The following is a 22063-nucleotide window of genomic DNA, read 5'->3' as shown; positions in this document are numbered from 1 at the left end:
CAGGGAATCATAGCAGCCATAACAGCTTTCAGAGTGGCCAATGGGATAGGATGTGAGGGGGCCGCAGACTTAAAGCGCCCTACTGACTGCAGGACTTAAATGGTCGAAAAAATGTAGGGAACATGCTCTAGTCGGAGTTACCAGTAGTGGCTAGTTCGCAGGAGCTATAGATAGCTCTACCACACTTGCTAGTGGAAATCTTCTCACGAATATCCGCGACCTTCGTCTGGAAATTATCTGATATAGAATCACAGAGTGCTTGGGAGGCCGGCACGGAGGGAGAAAAATGAGTAGCCGAAGAAAATGAATTAACCACAGAGAAAAGTTCCCTAAATTGATTTAGGGCTTGCTCAACCTTACCAGTAAAGTAGGTTTGTTTGGCTGTGATAATGGCTTTATGATACATTTTAGAAAGCTGCCGAAAAGAAACCTTCTCTCCCAATCCATATTTACTTCTCCATTTGCGCTCTGCCTGCCTGACTAGAAGGCAGGAGGCTTTGAGTTGATCAGTAACCCACGGCTCAGAGGGACGTTTCCGAGCCTGGACTAACTTACACGGGGCTCCCTGATTTGGAACATCCCGTACTATACTTGCGAGAGAGGAAAATTCAATGGCCACTGCGGCCCTACACCAGTCCACAATCAGGGACGATAACTGCTGATGGTGCACTAAGTGCACGTTCCATCTCCAGAACATGGCAGGGGACTCCCTCGCCGACCCAACTGCACCCAGGATATCAAAGACAATAATCCTGGGGTCAGACCACACTACCTGCTTTCTGTGAACCACAGAGATACTAGCTGCTGGCAAGAAAACTAGGTCCAAAATACCACCCTGGGCGTGCGTTGGGTCGGAGATATATTGAGGCAGTCCAAAGTCTAGCATGATTTCACATAATTGGGCTAATCCAGACGGCAGGGGAGCATTAAGCCTCATGCTAAAGTCTCCCAAAAGAACCAGGTCCACATATTTCAACTGAAGGGTGGCTACTAACTCTAAGAAAGGGTAAGAAAAAGATAGGTAATAGGCCGAAGGGCGATATACTACTAGAAAATGCTATGCTATGGAAGCCGACACCGTCCGGCGTAGTAAAAACGCTTCCATCTCCAGCATTAAGGTTATCATAGAAATATGAAGGGCTCAGATAAATATTATAGATCCAGATGAATGATGTTGTAACCATCCGGAAGTGTGTGAAAACATGTCGCAGTGGATGTCTCAGTAAGCCAGGTTTCGGTCACGAAAACCACATCTAGCCGGGTTTCTGCTAACAGTGCATATATAAAAATGGCATGTGCCACCAAGGAGCGCGCATTTATCAGTATAGCAGATAGAGGATCCTTATCAGGTACCTCGACCGCCATCCCCTCAGCTCCCTGAGAAGAAATCTGATTAGACAGGTGCACCCCTGCAAGGCAAAGCGCAAGGAGGGAATCTGGCGAGTACTGTATAAAGTCCTCTCTCCCCTTCCCTCCAGGCCCGTCTGGGACCCGGACTGGGCCCAGAAGGGATTTACTTTGGTGCAACTTCGGTGCAGCGGGCGCGTGCCTGCTGCGCACGACCTCGGCGCTGTCTGCAGGAACGAGCCATAAAACTCCCTTGACATTATCGGAGCCAATCCCATCCTCCAGGCAGCAGCCAATAAGGACAGACTATCCCTGAAAGTGTGTATGTCATGAAACAGAAGAAAGACTTGCGAACCGAGTGTGAGCCTCGGAGCACAGCTGAGTCCAACCACCCTCTGCCGCTAGTCGATATACAAGGAAAGAATGAATGGAACAAGAGGCTGATCAAATTAAAAAGTAAATATAAAATGTGAACGCTATAGGAAAGCATGCGTGTGTGTAGGCGGCGCCCAGTCACGCGCCGTAGCCCGGAGTGAAACCAGAGCTAGTTAAAACGAAATAACATAAATGCGAGGTAAAAACAATGTAGCAAAAGTATAAGAGGCTGAAAGTCAGAGATAGAGGGAGATGCAAAATAAGAGCGCGTAGAGTGTGTGGGAGACAGAGGGGAGGTGAGTGAGGGGAAGAGTGTGTTAGTCAAGAAGTACAGGGGCTGGGAGACGGGCGGGGGGGAATGGACAGAGAGTTTGTGCATCGTTTGCCTGGGAGAGTATTTGAGGAACAGGGCATGGGAGAAAGGGGGAAAGAGCTGGAGACAGAGTGAGTGAGCGAGGGGTTTTATATAAAGGTAGAGGCAATCTGAATACTAATGCCAGGCTCAGATTGGCGCACAGGGTGTAGTAAAATGCTTGTAATGAAGACAGGAGTCTCCGAGCTTGTAAACGCTGTATTTATTCTATCATTGGTTTCATGCAGGATGCACACAACATGTGTGCCTCAATAACAGAGGCCAACGGGCCTAATGTGGCTGGGAGGCACTTGCCTTATGTCTGTGTCCAAGTTTCATAAGGAGCGGGCCCCGTATGAGGAGGGCTCAGCAGGACGCGCCTTATCGCGTCCTCCGCTCGTCCCGTAGTGCGCGCGAAGCAGGCGGGGGCGGAGCTTTGGTCCGCGACGAGATCTCTATCTCTACACATCTCCCTTTTTCAATGCACAGCGGAATCACTGTAAAACATAGTCATTATATCTCACCGGTCTTCTGTGTTCTCTTCTGGGCCGATCATCAGTTCTGGTGTAATTCTCCTGTTGCTCCTGATCGGGATCTGCACCCAGTGCTTCCGGTTCGACCTCAGTTTCCACCCTCTCTCTGTCGTCTCCTTCTGGTTCTCGTTCTTCACCTGCTCCGCAGTCTCTTCCGGTTTCCGTTCGTGGTCTCTCTGGGGTCTTCACTCTTCCCCGAGTCTTCTGGTATAGTGCCACTCTTTCAAGATTCCACGCTCGCCCGTCTTCCGTGCGAACATGATTTGTTCCTTTGTGTATTACTTTGATGGGTCGGCTAAACCGAGACCCTGTGACCTGATCTTTCTTCGGCAACTGGATTTTTACCAAGTCTCCTTTTCCTATGTCGGACGCTTGCTTGGTTATTCTTCTCCTATCACTCCATAATTTCATGCGTGACTTGTTGCTTTCGATTCTCCAGACTACTTCTGCCATGTCCACCACTTCATCTTCTCGTATTTTCGACAACCATGGTGGAATCAGCGTGGATGCCGCACTCCTCCCTCTCAACATTTTGAACGGGGATATTTGGGTGATCCCATTTGGAGTGAGTCTGTGGGCCGCTATGGCCTCCTTGGTGGTTTTGAGCGGGTCCATGCCCGAAGCCGTTGCTAATTGGATGGCGCCTTTTATGAACCTGTTGGCCCTCTCTACAAGCCCATTGGCTTTGGGGTGATATAGGGCCGCTTTCCTTTGTTTTATGTGATTTCTTTTTAAGAATTCCTCCATGTCTTTTGAGACTAGTTGCACCCCGTTGTCTGTAACCACTTGCTTGGGGAGGCCTTCCCTCTGAAAAATTTCTGTGAGTACTTCTATAACGGTTGCCGTGGTTATGTTCGGGACGAACGCGGCCTCCACCCACTTGGATAGATAATCAACCAGTACTATGCCATACCGGTGTTCAGGTGCCATTGCTTCCAAAGGCCCTATGAAGTCAATGCCAAGCTTTGACCACACGGCTTCTGGAATTTCCGTGGGTATTAGGGGTGCTTGGCGAACCTTAAGTCTCTTGTCGCTGTTGAGACATTCATGGCAACGTTCTATCATGGATCGAATCTCCTGGTCCATGGATGGCCACCAGTAAGCCTCTCTCACTCTGCGACGGGTCATGGTGTTTCCCAAGTGGCCTGCGTGGGCTCTACATAGGATAATCCTTCTCATTCCTGTGCGAGGAATAATCTGATCTGATTTCATAATTATCCCCTCCGTTTCAGACAGTTCGTCCGACACCTTCCAGTAGGGTCTCATGCCCTCGGGCAACGCCTTTTCAGTTGGCCAACCTTCCTTGGTCCATTTGCGAATCATGGCCATGGTGGGGTCTTTCCCATCTTCCTCTTCCCAGTGTCTCTCACTGAGTTCCAGGTAATCTGGCGCTCTCAAGTCCATGATGGATGCAACTATGCATTCTCCATGAAGGAACGTGGTGGCTTTATCCTTACCCTCCGGCAGTCTCGACATGCAGTCAGCTTGTGAATTTTTCCAACCTGCGATATGCTGGATCTCAAACTTGTACTCTTGCAGCTTGGCTGCAATGCGTGCCAATCTGGCTGTGGATACTTTTGTGCCACCCGGGCTGAGCATATGGATGAGGGGCTTATGATCAGTTACTAACTTGAATTTGGTGCCCCATACATACGTCCTGAAGTGTTCTACCGCCCATGCGCAGGCCAACATTTCTTTTTCAATGGTGGAATAGTTCTGGTCCGCTTCCGATAATGCCTTCGATGCAAAGGCCACCACATGTTCAGTGTCACCTTTCTTTTGTGTTAGCACTGCTCCCAGTCCATAAGCACTGGCGTCGGTGGTTACGACTGTTACCCACGCCGGATTAAACGGTTAAAGGCACGGGGCATCTATGATGTGCTGTTTTATATTCACCATCGCCGTCCTTTGGGGTTCTTGCCATACAAATTCCGAGCCCTTTTTGAGTACGTCGCGAAGGGGTGCCGTGGTCTCGGAAAACTTCGGTATGAACTTCGCATGGTATTCAGCCAACCCAGAAATGACCTTACTTCCTCTTTGCTGTTTGGTTCCGGTGCTTTAATGATTGCTTGCATGAGATTCTGTTTGGGACTGATACCCTTTTCTGAAATCTTGTACCCTAAGTATTCAACTTCTTTGACTCTGAACAAGCATTTTTCATACCGTAACCGCACCCCTGCTTCTTGTAGCTTGTTTAGGACAATTCTTAACGTGGCGTTGTGCGTCTGCTTATCCTCCGCATACACGAGGATGTCATCCTGGAAGTACACCACGTTTTTAACTTTCCTTAGCAAGACATCCATCATGCGTTGGAAAGCCGATGCTGCTGATGACAACCCGAATGGCATCTTGGTGAATTGGTAGGTGCCAAATGGAGTGATGAATGCCGTGAGGGGTTTCGACTCTTCATGTAGCTGTATTTGGTGGTATGCATTCCTCATGTCCAGTTTTGAAAATATTCTGGCTTCTTTCATTAACAGAATGAGTTCATTTATGCTTGGAAGAGGGTAGTTATCTGTGATGACTTCCAAGTTTAAACTGCGTAGATCTATGCATACTCTGAGTTCCTGTGATTGGGGTTTCTTTATAAGCACGACAGGGCTCAGCCATTCAGATGCTTCGATTACTTCGATGACACCCTCCATCTTCATCTTTTCCAACTGACTTCTGAGGATGTCCCTTGCCGTGGCTGGTACTGGCCTCACTCGGTGCTTTACAGGGACCGCATTCATTTTGAGCACTATTTTGTGCAGGAAACCCTTAATGTGCCCCGGCTCCTCCGAGAAAAGTGTTGGGTAGTCGCTTTTGACGACAGGTCCGCTCGTCACCCTGACCGACAGGACCTGATCTTCGGTGCTGGGATCCAGTCTGATTTTCAGCTTGTCTTGGTCGTCCCACCCTAGCACTGCTGGGCCTTCGTGACTGAAGTAGACCCTGGTTGTGGTTTCCCTTCCTTTGAATTCTACTTTGGCTTTGATGTATCCTAACAGTTCGACTGACGCCCCTCCAAAAACCGTGGGTTTGTGCCTCGTCATAAGCACTTGCACCTTTTCTTTTCCCACCATGTCCTTATATGTGCGAAGGGGAATGATCGTTAGATCCGAACCTGAATCTGCCATGACCCTTGTTTCCATGCCATCAATCTTGATCATGCAGTGAGGTTTCTCTCTCCTTGCTCTTGTGCTGTTCACCATGATGACTGTGGGTCTTCCTTCATCTTCTGAGGATGATTCTTTCTCTGTATTGCGATCTGCATTAAGGCTGGAGACTTTCTTGTTCCTCCACCGACACACAATGGAGAAATGGCCAATGCGTTACAAATGGAGCACTCCTTGTCTCTGGCTGGGCACTCCCTGTCAAACGCCAGGTGTTTCGTGCTGGTGCACCTGTGACACTTTAGGGGTTCTTTCCTGTTCCCTCTCCCTTCTCTCGTGTCGGTTGCCGGCCTTTCTCTTCTTGCATGGAAACCCACAGCTTGTATTTCAGCGGAACTCTGGTCCCCAGTAAGCTCCTTTCGTCTTCCCGCCGTTTCCTCGACTGCTCTGGCGATCTCAATCGCTTTCTCCAACTATAGTTCCTTTTCCACAATAAACTTATCTTGGACCTTCCGACTGTTGGTGTGGACGACCAACATGTCACATATGAGGCTCTCTGCATTGTTGCCAAAATTACACAGCGCTGCTAATTCCCTCAGCTTGATGACGTAATCGTCAACTGGTTCAGACATTTCTTGCCTTCGCGTGTAAAACCGTATCCTGTGGAGCACTGTGTTCTCTTTACTGGCAAACCTTTTTATGATTCTCCTGACTGCCTCCTTGAAAACATCGTCATTGTCGCCAGCCACCGGTATCGGGGTGAGACTCTCGAATATTCTTTGACCTTCCACTCCCAGGGCATTTAGTAACATGGCCCTGCGCCTCGCCGCTGAGAACCCTGCCCCACCTAGGGTCTCCAGATATGTCGTGAATAGGGGCTGCCATTGTGGCCATGGGATGGCAGGCCTACCTGGAGTTTGGAGAAAGGGTGGCGGTGGCTTTGCTCCTTGCATGCTCTTCCGTGAGTTCTGGTGGTGATCTTCGTCGCCAATTTATGTAGTAAAATGCTTGTAATGAAGACAGGAGTCTCCGAGCTTGTAAACGCTGTATTTATTCTATCATTGGTTTCATGCAGGATGCACACAACATGTGTGCCTCAATAACAGAGGCCAACGGGCCTAATGTGGCTGGGAGGCACTTGCCTTATGTCTGTGTCCAAGTTTCATAAGGAGCGGGCCCCGTATGAGGAGGGCTCAGCAGGACGTGCCTTATCGCGTCCTCCGCTCGTCCCGTAGTGCGCGCGAAGCGCGCGGGGGCGGAGCTTTGGTCCGCGACGAGATCTCGCGAGAGCGCGCGCTCTCGCGATATCTCTACACAGGGCAATAGGGCAATGCCCGAAGAGCCAGCACAGGATACCAGATTGCGCCAGTAGTTTGTGATAAAAACGGGCCTCTTTATTGGCCAGACTGAGCCAGTTTCATAAGTTACTACACTTGTAATAACTAAGGAAATATGTTTTCAAATGCATGATTTGCAACATATTGTGACCAATCAAAACAGAAGAGTCCATTATTCACTTAAAAGGTTTTCTTAATAAATCACTATGACATGCGTAACATTTAAAATTGTGGACATGATGCTGTTCCCATAATGCTCTTTGCTTTCATGTAAATCGCGAGGATTGGGATCTATATAGAGATACTGGACCTCATTACAAGTTTGCCGGTCCGGTAACAACGGTACTGGTAATCTTGCCCGTACCGTTGTTTCCCGACCGGCAAACTACGAGTGCTGCTTGCTGGTGCCTTCCCGCCTGCCAGGTCTGACCTGGCGGGCATACCGGCACCTGCTTCCGGCACCATTCATAAATGGTGCCGGGGCATCAGGCCTCCCCATTCCCATTGAGTCCTATGGGAATGGGGAGTAATGCATTCCGGCTCCTGGCAATGGGGAAATACAGGGTCTGCCAGGGCTGTAATGCCCCTGTAATTCCCCATTGCCAGGCGCCGGAAAAATGTGCAAGTTCGGCGGCAGCCTGCCGGTTTTACCGGCAAGGCTACCGCCGAACTTGTAATGAGGCCCACTGTGTTGTGCGACCTGGCTGGGGAGCACACCTCCTAAGAAGTGACTATTCCCCCAATAAATGTGTTCCCTTTCCAGCACTGTGCTTATGAACATACTGTCCCTCCAATCGCAAACCAGCGTCCATTCCGCGAGCTCTCACGCAAGGCAATTACATTGCGATCACTCGTGCACTCGCCACTTATTGGACACTCTTTCTAAGTGTTCCTGCTATGACTCTGCCCGCCCCCTGGCCGCGAGTAAAAGCAATTATTACTCTCGTGGCGAGGAAAGAAATGAAACAAACAGTGCATGCGCTAAAAGCAACTATTAGCTTTTAAGATAAAAGCTTGACGACACACAGGAACTAGCGATGCCGAGGGAAGGCCGCATTAAGACACACAGGAACTAGCGGTGCCGAGGGAAGGCCGCATTAAGGGCTAATAGAATCACAAATCTACTTTCCCACTGTTTACGTTTTTCCCCAAATCACGCTCAGCTCTCGTGGCGTCCTCGCTGGCGCGAGCCGCCTCATAAGGCAAGGAGGACTGTGCAGTGTGTGCACAATTGCTTTTACTTACTGTTCAAGGGCACGGCGTGCTTCTCGTAAAGGAGACCAAGGGGCCCGTTTACAATGTGAAGTAAATGAAATGGAAAACGTTCTTTTTCAGCTTATTTATAGTGCCCGCTAGGGCGGCCAACTTTTTGATATCCTTTTGCAGGACACTTGCCCACAAGACGGTGATGACACCACAGCATCAATCACGTTTGGTCCTCCCCATTGGTAATTTAAGTTTTTTAATGACTCTTAACGCCTGGCTTAATTGCAATGCAAATGGTTTGTCCTTGGGAGGTGAGGGTCACGTTTTTTAACTGCAAACATGACCATCAGGACCCCAGGAACAAAGCATTAGCCTTGGAATGAAGAAGGGTGTCAGAGAGGGTCAAAAGGAGCCAGGCCTTGGAGCCGCCCAGAGAAAGAAAGCAGCAGACAGCAGCACCATGCTGTGAAGATGGTCACTTTAGTTTGCAGAGTGGCTGTGCTGGACATAGGTTGTCCCGACTTCCTGTCTCCCGAGAGTCACACTCCAGGGAACAAAGCAAGTCAGGATAGCCTGCATCCCGCACAACCATTCTGCAAACTGCGGGACAGAGTTCCCAATTACGGGACAATCCCGCAAAATACGGGACAGTTGGCTACCCTAGTGCCGGCCGGTTTGCTATGGATAATATTGTTCAGATAGATCAGTGAGTTGAGCGCTTGCTGTTGGAATCTGGGCTTGATCAGATCCCACTTTCTGTGATAAAGTTGACGTGCCCAATCATGAGCAGCTTTAGGAGGTGGTCGTAACCCTTCCCAGGCCACCATTCCCATCCTCTTGTTAAGAGATCCCAAAACTCTGCTGCCTGCATGCTGAAAACGGCTCTGCTCTCAGGCAGCGTAAGCAAAATGGGAGCTTTTGCTTGATTGTTGCTGCGAGGGCACAGCATTAACACAAACACTTGAAACTGGTCCTGCTTACAAAATGGCTTCTTCTAAGTCCTTGGAAAGCAGGACTCGAAGGGTAATTTTAAAGCTTATTTTCCATAGGAACATCTTTTATAAAATAATGCTAATATATCTTTTGTTATTGTGGCTAACATTTTTCCATCATACAATTCCTCAGAGAACTTTCCCTTTCAGTGAAATAGTCCTGGAAGTACCAAGGCCACCTCATCATTTCTCAGTAGGCTGCAGTATATTGGTGTGTACTAGAACTGGACATCGCATATCACATCTCCACCAACTGCTGAACCCTTCTCCACCAGTGATGGTAGCGACAAGGCAGTGTCCGGTGACACCAGCATTTTGAAAGTCATGCCCTGGCAGGCATCCTTCATCCCTCTGACACTGAGACAGACCAAACGTCTTCCTGGTCCTCTGTGACTGGCCTAGAGTAAGCTGAGCCCCTGGTGCCATCAGCTTGCAGAGGTGCTGTTCCACCCCTAGCACTAAAGCCTCCTGCTGGTGAAAGAGTTCACTGCGCTGCACCCCTTTGCACCCTGTGTTCTCATTGCGTAGGCCTTCCAGTCCAACTACAAAAGGCCTGTGGTGCTTGCAGTGCTTTGGGGGTCTCCTCCGCCTTCTAAACATAGATGGGGTTCCCCGTTCTACGGGCTTCTCCTTCATCTTCTAAATTGAAGTCTGCATATGTCTGCTGCAGCCTTCTCCTCCAACCACAAAAGCAATTGGTAACCAGTCATTTTACTGAAAACAGAACAGAGAGGTAAGTTTTACCGAAAACCATAATACCCAATTAAAAAAACGAAAATGTTAATTAAATATATACAGGGCAGTGGGTAAAGGGTTAAAATGGTGTTGGGGTTACAAAGATAGAAAAATGGGGGCGTTGCGGTGGTAAACCCCCCCCCAAAATGAAAAAAATAATTTCAGTATTTTTTTGGTATTATGTTTTCAGTGAAACTTACTTCCTTGAAATTGTCTTTGGTCAAAACACATAACCAAGGAACGTGAAGTTCTCACTTCTTTTGCCTACTCCTCCATCTATTAAATACTTGTGGGGTTGTCAGCGATTGTGCCTTTTCTTCTGTCTATTAAATTCCTGTGGAGTTTTCAATGATCTGTCATTCTGCTGTGCCTCTGAAACGAAAGTGCACCTAACTCTGTTTTGGTATATTCCTCTGCCTATTAAATGCACATGGGGGTTACATTCTGTGGCTTCTCCCCTCTCTGTAAAATGATATTGGATGCTTATTGCTTTGGCCTTCTCCTGTGATTCTAAACGCATGTTGGTGTAACCGTGCTCTGGCTTTCTCCTTGGTCTATTAAACACCTGTGAGATTCTCAATGCTTTGAGCTACTCCTGTACCAATTGAATGCAAGATTGCTAACACTGCTTTGGCCTTCATTTCCGTATATAAGGTAAACAAAAGCTTCTTGGCGCTCCACTTAGGAAATGCACATGGGTGTCTGTGACAAATTAACTTCACACCTCGTGAACACCAGAAGGGATCCGATCAGATTGGAAACACCAGTCAATTTTAAACCTGCTTGTCCAATTTTGGTAACTTGGACGGAATGGCAGGATTATCTCCGCAAGGTCGTGGGTCATACACAGCGAAAATACAATTATTACCCAACGATAAAAGGGACTGTCCAGTCATGGTTGTATACAAATATCTAGTTTATTATTATTACAACAGACAATTCCAGCACACTACAAAATACAACCCGCACTGTAAAGGAACACAGAGGACAGACAGTTTGACGAAGGAAAGGGATGCCCTCTGGATACTGACAGGAGGGTAGTCGGTAAAGCAATCAGTCGTAACTTTTGTTTGGTTTCAGCACCAATGGAGCAATGGGTCGTAAATGTCAGTACGGGCCTTCAGAGAAGAACCAGGGGGACATAACCACAATGTACCTGGTGCTTGGGATGCGACAGGGTCGAGCCGGTTCCTGGATGCTTGCAGCTCCTGGGACAGAGTTCAAGATGGGAGACAGCTGCAGGTATCAGGCAGCAGGCAGTTCGTCAAGTGAGGCTGGATGGATGGCTGCTGGCTGCCTACACAGCAGCTCGTGGTCAAGAATATGTCTCTCTACTGGTTGGCTGATCTAGAATGCTGGTCGAGCCATCTCGGACGGCTTTAGTGACTGCAGCGTGACTACAGTCAGTGGTGCAGCCGGCTGAGGTTTCGAGGGGTCGACTTCCTCGAAAATTTCCTAAAAAACAATGAACAGTGGTTGATGCTTATCGTGGTACTCCTCCTAGCTTCTTTGCTGGACTTGTGTCGTTCTTTAAGGTGGACGGTTCAAAACTGAGGAGATTGTTTGCAGACAACAGCCTTGTCATTTGTTCAGAGACTCTCTGGCACTTTCTACCAAGGAAGCTTGCTTGGAAAACCGAGCAGGGCACGATGTGTACTGGCTGGGTACCAGTTCTGGAGTTGCTGGATGGGTCCTCTGAGTTCGGCATCTCCCTCTGTTCCCTGAGAGATGTTTAGGGGAGGGATCTTGCTTCCCTCTTGGAAATCCTGGTGTTCCTTCATTGACAGAAGCTGCAAGGTAGACTGTACCTTCAGCCAGTGTCCAAATAAGTCCTTATTAAACCTTTCGAAGTCATCGGATGATCTGCCAAAAGAGGGGCTCATCACTCTTTTAAAGCCAAATGTGTCCAAGTGATTGTTGCAGGCTAAGCCTACCTTAATGAACCAATCCTGGGTCCCTACCAACAATCTTCTGTCATGTGTGAGGTCATAAACAGAGTGCTTTGTAACAGGAAAGGTGAAGGGGTGACAACATGTATTACTAAGTCCCACCAATCGTCCTGTCTATTGTGGATCAAAGTGTTGCTCTGGTTATTTGAGCTCTCTGTGGTTCCCGATTAAAATATTCTGGTCTCCCTTGAAGTGGCGGTCAGGCCAGACTTATGGTCGTCGACAAACCACATACTCGTACTTTCATGAATGGTGTCCCCTTGTGGGGATGACCACTGTCAACAGCTGTCACGACAAGGCATTTCACTGCCTTTGAAACTAAGAGGCAGGGGCTGATTTCAGGTTGAAACAAACGCATATCAAAAGGGTGTTGGGTATCCTGTTCTTTGTCAGTCCTACGACCAGGCCTCTCGCAGGCCTGCTTCAATTAACTCCTCATCAGTATGTGACACCACCACCATCAGGGCGAACAAAGGCTAAGGTGGATTCATTGACGCTTTGTCAGTTAATGAGGCTGTCCATGGCAGGAGGCAGGTTGTGCCTTCCCCCTTCTTGAGATGCTTTGATTTAACAGTGGCTGTCACATTCCAGCTGAACATGACTGGATGACTGCACCTGTATGATGTGTCACACAGAGTACAGTTGACTATGTGTTTGTTGTGAGTCTAGCATAGGAAAATGTGGGCGGATTAGCCCCACACATTTTCTGGAGATTGATCTCCCATCATTCAATATCAAACATTTCAAAAAAGCTCAGGCGAGCGCACACTCCCCGTGCAGATGATTGAATTCCTTACATGAGCTACAGCTTCAACATGTGAACCACAACCCTACTGAGGGTCTGGTTCATCATCCAGGCAAAAGTACCGGCTTTGGCCATCTGCATGTCAATGCTAGGAGCCTGGCTTGTGCTGCATGTCCATATCTAATCCCTGTAGGGGTATGGGCCAACGCAAAAGCGTAGGTTTCTCCCATTGCATGGTCATTAACCATCGCAGAGGCCGGTGGTCCATCTGGATCATAAAATGAGACCCAAAGATGCAGGCCTTCAGCTTCTTTCCAGCCCACTAGACAGTGTATGCCTCTTTTCCCATGACAGCCCAGTTCATTTCCCTTTTTTCAACCACCTGCTAATGTTGGTGACCAGTTGCTACAATCCCAAAATAACAGGCATCTTTCTGGATAATTAACTCCTGACCATAGTCTGGCACTTTCAGATCTGGGGCACTGCAAAATTGATCCTTTAAATCCTGAAAGGAGGTTTGACAGGCGGGGATCCAAGTACCTTCTTCGACATCATCTTGGAAGTTACATCATTTAAGGGGCATGGCAATGATCCCATACCCACTGAAGTACGGCCAGTGATAACCAGTGAGACCTAGAAAGGCTCTCACCTGCATCTGTGTTGTGGGCATGTCCCAATCCTTCACAGATTGTACCTTTGCTTCGAGAGGTTGTTTTTCCCTCCACCAACCAGGTGGCCTAGATAAGCACTGTGCCCTGCGCTATCTCGCACTTCTCTGCCTTGATAGTCAGACCTGCATTCTGCAGCTCCAGAATCACTTGTTTATGGTGGGATCAGTGATACTCCCAGGTGTGGCTGAAGACAGCAGTTTTGTCTATATAGGCGGCATTGAAGTTTTCCAGATGCGGAAAAACCTGGTTAACCATCTGCTGAAAAGTGGCAGGGGCATTGTTCAATCCAAAGGGAATCACAGTGAACTGATAATGTTCTCCCGGGGTTGAGAATGTTGACCTCTCTCTCTTGCTCCGTATGTCAAGCTGACCTGCCAATACCCTGCAGTGAGGTCCAAGGTACTCATGTATTTGGCAGCAGCAAGCTTTTCAATCGGCTCATCTGTTCGAGGATTGGGGGAATATCTGTCTTCATGAAAGAATTGAGAGCACCCTGTAGTCCACACAAAAGCGCACTTCTGTCTTCCCACCACTGGTCATTTTAGGGACAAGTACCACTGGGCTATCGCTATCCCAGGGGCTGTCGGATGGCTCCATCACTCCAAGGGACATCATCTTGGAAACGTCCTCCTTGATGGTGTCCCAGACCTTATCGGACATCTGATGAATCCTACTCGTCACCGGCTTACTGTCTCCAGTGTCCACATCATGGGTGCACCAATCTGTGCAACCTGGAGTCAGTGAAAACAGACCAGCAAAATGTCCCAGTAAACGGTGACTGTCTGTTAATTGTTGTACTGACAGGTCTGTTGCAAGGTTGCCACCTTCAACAGACCCATCTGCAAGACAGAGGCTCACTCCAATCCTCGGCCAGATTAGCACAAGTGTCCATCCTCCCAATACATTTTGAACAAGCCAAGGGCCTCGCCCTTAGCCTGCTTCTCCGCCAGCTTCTGCTTGAGATGCTTTGATATACCGTGGCTGTCACAATATAGCTGAACATGACAGGAGGACTGCACCTGTAGTCTGTGTCCACCCAAAGTAAACGTGACTATGTGTTGTTGTCATGATGCCTACCTCCAAGGAGCCAGGTCCAACCCAGCAACCCCAGAGGCAGGCATCATTTCCCCCAGGAGAGTGCCAGCGGGCCCAAGCTGGGGCCCTTTGGACGCAGTCCTGGCGCCTTAGGCGCCAGGCTCATGTTGGACCCCTGTCCTGGCGCCTTAGGCGCCAGGCTCATAAAGCTAGTCATGTGTTCAAGTGTTTTAATGTGCACTTACCTGATGCAGACCATGCTGCTACATCCAGGCCCTCTGGAGGCCTGAATGGAACTTTACCTGTGGGACTACTTTCCACCCGGGTGTGGTCGGGGAAGGATACATACCTGATCGGTGGAAGGATACACACTGGGAACTTCTTCCAAAGCTATTTAAACCACACCCGATCAGCAACTCATGCTTCGCGTTGTTCTGCTCCTCGCAGCTGGACGCTCACCGTGTCAGCTCCTGCATCTGGACTTCAGCCACGCCTGTCAGCATCCTGGGTCACCTGCAAAGGGAGACAAGAGACCTTACCAGCTAAAACCGGACCACGGAGACATCACCGACGATCCTGAAAGGGAAGACATTATTTTTCAAAGCATTTCGTTACGATCGCTGCAGCGCTGCATTTCACTCACCTTTCCTGGGTTCCTCCATCTTCAGCAGCCATCATCCGGATACACAGCCACTTCCCAGAGCCTAGAGAAAAAGACAAGAAATAAAAGGTGAGAGAAGGAAGGGAATAAGACTTACCTGTTGGGTCATTCCCATTTCATTTCGGGTCTTGCCGCTTCCAGGCATTTTCCGGACCCCGGCCCCTATGGGGAAAAAAGACAAAGACATTGAATGAGCGTATGCAAAGTCAGTTCCCGAGCGCTCATCCAGAACTAACCTGCCATTTACTGGAACTGGAACTGCACGTTTCACTTCGGGTCGGAGCCATATCTCCGGCATTCCGAACCCCGGCCCCTAAGGGGAAAAAAGACATAAGCATTAGCGCTTGCTGCAAACAGACAATGAACATTATTATTAAGCTTGGACTTTTGAACTTGCAACAGAACTTTTACAGAGCCTTACCTGAATAGTCAAGCTTACCTGAACTCCCATCAATCCTCAATCCAGTGAAGTAACTGGGTTTCAACGTGCCCCTTCATCAGAAGCAGGATGGAGAGCTCATCCTTCCTGACCCTAAGGTGAGACTTCACAGGGAATCGTGGAAGGGTATCGTGGAGGGTTGGAAGAGAGTGGGAGGCTTGAGCATAACTCAGTCAGTAGGTAATACTCCCTTTTCACGCACAGGGGAATATTCCTGCGAGCCGGAGAAGCCAGTAGAGGGCCCTTCCTGTCCATCTTCAGAGTCCTGCGCTTCACCATTGAAGAAGCATCAGCACTCGAAGCCAGACCTGCGCCTCCGTGGGACTCAGGTGAGCGTTACAGAACGCGAAGCCTACCCACAATTTCCCACCCCGGCGCTATGGAGACTTCCGAGACTGACCAGCTGGCCCAGCTTTTGGGGGAATTACGGGCAGAGGTGCACTCAGCTCGCCAGGAGACTAACGCTCTCAAAAGAGAACTGATCTTATCCAAGGAAAGAACAGATGACCTAGCCAAAAGGTTATTACAGGCCCAGGCAGGGCACACTCTACCTAATTCCGGAGACATTTCCACATCAATGGGTTTGAGTAACTCGGTACAAATTAATCTACCTGGACACATGCCTTTTGCCCCGCCTGAACGTTTTGCGGGGGATCCCAAGAAATATGCCGTCTTTATGAACCAATGTCATTTACACTTTCTATGCAGACCCGGAGCCTTCCCTAACGACCAGACCAAGGTAGCCTTTATACTATCTTACCTCAGTGGCAGTGCTGCCGATTGGTCTATTCCATTGGTAAATCAGGATGATCCCATTCTCTGGAATTTTCAGGGCTTCCAGGCCAGCATGGAAAGATTGTTCGCTCGACACTCTCAAGGACAGGCCCTTGATAACGAACTGCTATCCTTACGACAAGGTAATCAGGATATTCTGTCCTACATAGCCACCTTTAACAGACTGGTTGTGGAAACTGGATGGCCAGAAAGCAAAAGGATCACATTGTTTCATCGAGGCCTGCGCGGAGAGCTTAAGGATGTTCTAGCTCTAGCTGCAAGAGTACCGACGTATCTGAACCTATGCAAATCAGTGGTGTTAAAGGACCATTAACGCAGAAAGAACGAGAGAGAAGGCGGCAAATGCAACTTTGTCTGTATTGCGGGACTTCCGGTCACTTTCTTCGAAATTGTCCAGTTAAACCACTTGAGAAGGTGGTTGGAGCTACTGATTTCGAATTAGTGACACCTGATTCGGGAAACGACCTAGCCCGGCAAGCGTAGGGGTCTGCTTGCCGAGCTTGAAAACTAACTCTTTGACCTCGCATTTTGTTATGCCAATGGTGCTTGTGGACCCAAAACAGCCTCAGCAGTTGCATGCTATAAAAGCATACATCGACAGTGGAGCTATTGGAAATTACATAGACCGTGAATTGGCTTCCAGGATTAAGCTTCCTCTCCGCCCGAAAGTAACCCAAGATGTCATTACTACAGTAGATGGAACCGAAATAGCCTCAGGGCCTGTAACGCATTCCACTGTTGAAGTGACACTGGTGGGTCAGGATGGACATCGGGAAGCAATCGTGTTTGATGTGATCAAGGCCCCACAATTTCAGGTAATTCTTGGAATTCCTTGGTTAGAAACACATAATCCCAGAATTGACTGGCGAGCAAAGAAGATAAGTTTTCCTGATTGTGAACCATCTTGTTATCCAAGAAATCCAGCTATGGGTCTAGCCTCAGCAACTTCCACCCCTGTACAGCTACCGTCAGAATACCAAGAATTCCAAGACATTTTTCAGAAAGAACAGGCTAACACGTTACCTCACCATCTGTCTTATGATTGCCAAATCGATCTGGTACCCAATGCTCAACTACCTTGTAGTAGGATTTATGCTCTTACGGAACCTGAGAACCTGCATTTGCGTCAGTATCTAGATCAGTACCTAGCCAATGGTTTTATTCGCCCGTCCAAGTCTCCTGTCTCTTCAGCTCTGTTCTTCGTGCCGAAAAAAGAAGGCGACCTTAGAACGTGTATAGACTATCGCGCCCTAAATCAAATAACGATTAAGAATCGTTATCCTCTGCCCTTGATCCCTGAGCTTATCGACCAGGTGAAAGACGCTTGTGTGTACACCAAGTTAGATCTCCGAGGAGCTTATCACCTAGTGCGCATAAAAGAAGGCTCCGAATGGAAGACTGCATTCCGCACCAAGTTTGGGCTCTTCGAATTTCAGGTGATGCCCTTCGGTTTGTGCAATGCACCTGCCGCCTTTCAGTACTTTATGAATGATGTTCTTCGGGAACTTATCGATGTCTGTGTCATTGTTTACATTGACAACATCCTGGTGTACTCTTCTTCAGTATCTGATCACAGAAAACATGTTAGGGCAGTTCTTGAGAAACTGCGCCAACACAGATTATTTGCAAAACTCGAAAAATGCGTTTTTCATACCACAGAAGTTGAGTTTCTCGGATTCATCCTGACACCTCAAGGAGTCCGAATGGACTCGCGAAAGGTGGACGCCATCCTCAAATGGCCATCTCCAAGCTCGGTGAAGGGAGTTCAGAGCATGCTCGGCTTTGCCAATTTCTATCGAAGATTCATCCTGGAATTTTCCCGAACAGTCCAACCCATCACCGCTCTCCTAAAGAAAAACAAACGCTTCGAATGGACTCTTGAGGCCGAACAAGCCTTCCAGGACCTGAAAACCAAATTCACCTCTGCACCTGTATTGAAGCACCCGCACCCAGATCTCCCGTACATAGTGGAAACCGATGCATCCAGTTCAGCCATGGGAGCTGTCCTGTCGCAAAGAGACCCAAAAACTAACCAACTACACCCAGTGGCCTTTTGGTCCAGAAAATGTTCTCCTCCTGAAATCAACTACGCAACTACCGATAAAGAGTTACTGGCCATCAAATCTGCTTTCAAGGCTTGGCGTCACTACCTACTCGGGGCAAGACACACCATCACCGTAATTACGGACCACAGAAACTTACAGTATTTAAAAACGGCCAAAGCTCAATCGTCACGACAACTCCGATGGGCTCTATTCTTTGCGGAATTTGATTTTGTAATTACCTATCACCCTGGCTGCAAGAATGGAAAAGCGGAAGCCTTATGCCGGATTGGCATGGAAGAACCTAATTCGAGCTTAGAACCTGTGCCCATCATACCTGAGCAAAGAATCTTAGGCTTAACTTCATTGCAAACTATTGAGGATATCCAAAAGCAAGTAAAACAACTTCTAGACTCTTCAACCTTACTGGAATGGAGTCAAAAGGGTCCTCATTACACCGTTAAGGATGACTTACCCTACTTCCAGGAGCGGTTGTTTCTGCCAAGTAAAGAATTGCAAGAACTTGTTATTGCCCATCATCATGAATCTTTAATGGAAGGACACCCTGGTATCGCTAAAACGGAGGAAAAAATCAAACGCCACTTCTGGTGGCCTTCTTGGAGAAAAGACATAAAGTCTTTTGTACTGTCTTGTGGAATTTGCGCCCAAAACAAGGCTCAAAAGAAAAGGCCAGCCGGCCTACTTCAACCCTTGGATATTCCACCGGCGCCATGGCACACCCTGTCAATGGACTTTATAACAGATCTGCCTCCTTGTGCTGGTGTGGACCTATTCTCCAAAATGGCCCACTTTATCCCTTTAAAGGGTTTGCCTTCAGCTTCCACCTTGGCCAAGGAATTCCTGGAGAATATAGTTCGCATACATGGTTTCCCTTCCATATTAGTCTCGGATCGTGGAAGTCAATTTATCTCACATTTTTGGAAGAGGTGTTGCCAACTAGCACAAATAGATGTGCGGTTATCCACCAGCCACCACCCCCAGACCGACGGACAAACCGAGAGAACCAATCAGACTCTCGAGCAATATCTTCGGTGCATGTTACACCAATCCGAGTTAAATTGGAAAGACATCCTTTGGATCGCAGAATATGCATACAACAATTCAGTGCATTCTGGAACCGGACAAACCCCCTTTTATACTTTGTATGGTCACCATCCTCGGACCTCTGACCTAGATCCACCTCTGACCCTGGAAATGCCCGCAGTAAATAATCTGCATTCCACAATAACCCGAGCCTTCAAAGAAGCTGCAACTCATTTACAGCAAGCCAAGAAAAAGTATAAAGAAAACGCTGATTTGCACCGAAGTAAAACTCCTCCTTACCAAGTAGGAGACCAGGTATGGCTAGCAACTAAACATTTACCCCTCAAGGGTCCGCGAACCATCAATCCCAGATTCATAGGACCTTATCCCAACAAAGCTATAATCAACCCAGTGGCCTTTAAACTGGATCTACTGTCCAACATGCGTATTCATCCAGTTTTTCATGCATCACTTTTGAAGCCAGTACAACCAGGAACCCGATTGTCCAAGCCTCCAGATCCAGTTCAAATTGAAGGGGAATTAGAATTCGAAGTTAAAGACATTTTAGACTCCAAGGTGGTAAAGTCGAAACTCTACTATCTTGTTGACTGGAAGGGATATGGACCTCAGGAGAGATCGTGGGAGCCTAGTAACCATGTCCACGCACCTCAATTAGTGCAAAGGTTTCACCGGAGATTTCCGAACAAGCCCAAACCCCCGGAGAGAAGAACCTTGGGTGGGGCCTTGAGGGGGGGGTACTGTCCTGATGCCTACCTCCAAGGAGCCAGGTCCAACCCAGCAACCCGAGAGGCAGGCATCATTTCCCCCAGGAGAGTGCCAGCGGGCCCAAGCTGGGGCCCTTTGGACGCAGTCCTGGCGCCTTAGGCGCCAGGCTCATGTTGGACCCCTGTCCTGGCGCCTTAGGCGCCAGGCTCATAAAGCTAGTCATGTCTTCAAGTGTTTTAATGTGCACTTACCTGATGCAGACCATGCTGCTACATCCAGGCCCTCTTGAGGCCTGAATGGAACTACTTTACCTGTGGGACTATTTTCCACCCGGGTGTGGTCGGGGAAGGATACATACCTGATCGGTGGAAGGATACACACTGGGAACTTCTTCCAAAGCTATTTAAACCACACCCGATCAGCAACTCACGCTTCGCGTTGTTCTGCTCCTCGCAGCTGGACGCTCACTGTGTCAGCTCCTGCATTTGGACTTCAGCCACGCCTGTCAGCATCCTGGGTCACCTGCAAAGGGAGACAAGAGACCTTACCAGCTAAATCTGCACCACGGAGACATCACACCGATGATCCTGATAAGGAAGAGATCATTTTTAAAAGCATTTCGTTACGATCGCTGCAGCGCTGCATTTCACTCACCTTTCCTGGGTGCCTCCATCTTCAGCAGCGATCATCCGGATACACAGCCACTTCCCAGAGCCTAGAGAAAAAGACAAGAATAAGAGGTGAGAGAAGGAAGGGAATAAGACTTACCTGTTGGGTCATTCCCATTTCATTTCGGGTCTTGCCGCTTCCAGGCATTTTCCGGACCCCGGCCCCTATGGGGAAAAAAGACAAAGACATTGAATGAGCGTATGCAAAGACAGTTCCCGAGCGCTCATCCAGAACTAACCTGCCATTTACTGGAACTGGAACTGCACGTTTCACTTCGGGTCGGAGCCATATCTCCGGCATTCCGAACCCCGGCCCCTAAGGGGAAAAAAGACATAAGCATTAGTGCTTGCTGCAAAAAGACAATGTACATTATTATTAAGCTTGGACTTTTGAACTTGCAACAGAACTTTTACAGAGCCTTACCTGAATAGTCAAGCTTACCTGAACTCCCACCAATCCTCAATCCAGTGAAGTAACTGGGTTTCAACGCGCCCCTGCATCAGAAGCAGGGTGGAGAGCTCATCCTTCCTGACCCTAAGGTGAGACTTCACGGGGAATCGTGGAAGGGTATCGTGGAGGGTTGGAAGAGAGTGGGAGGCTTGAGCATAACTCAGTCAGTAGGTAATACTCCCTTTTCACGCACAGGGGAATATTCCTGCGAGCCGGAGAAGCCAGTAGAGGGCCCTTCCTGTCCATCTTCAGAGTCCTGCGCTTCACCATTGAAGAAGCATCAGCACTCGAAGCCAGACCTGCGCCTCCGTGGGAATCAGGTGAGCGTTACAGTTGTGTGGCGAGGAAAGGAAAACGTGTGCGGATTAGCCCCACACATTTTCTGGAGGTTGATCTCCAATCATTCAATATCACTACAAAAATTTTAAAAAGCCCATGCGAGCGCCCTCTCCCCGTGCAGATGGTCGAATTCCTCACAGTCTCTCAGTGCTTACGCCTTCTTCTCTGCCTACTAAATGCATGTGGCATTCTCAGTGTGCTGCCCTTATATGCTTAAAAAAAAGCATACATGTTTCAGTGCTTTGGTCTTCTCCTTCACTCACAAAAAAACATTTGTGTTCTCAGTGCTTTCACCTTCTCCTCTGTTTTATAAATGCAAATAGGTTTCTCACTGATGCGACCATCCTATCCTCCTAATGAATGCACATTTGCTTATCAGTGCCTTGGTCTTCTCCTCCGACTACAAACTGTGTGTGATTTGCAGTGATTTAGACTTCTTGTCCACCTACAAAGTACACCTGAGCTTCTCAAGGCTTTTGCATTCTCCTTCCTCTACCGCATGAACGTAGGGATCTCAAATGCTTTG

Source organism: Ambystoma mexicanum, chromosome 13 (genome assembly GCF_040938575.1).
Source record: "Ambystoma mexicanum isolate Mex_15411 chromosome 13, UKY_AmexF1_1, whole genome shotgun sequence".
Classification (NCBI taxonomy): domain Eukaryota; kingdom Metazoa; phylum Chordata; class Amphibia; order Caudata; family Ambystomatidae; genus Ambystoma; species Ambystoma mexicanum.
This window is presented reverse-complemented; position numbering follows the sequence as displayed.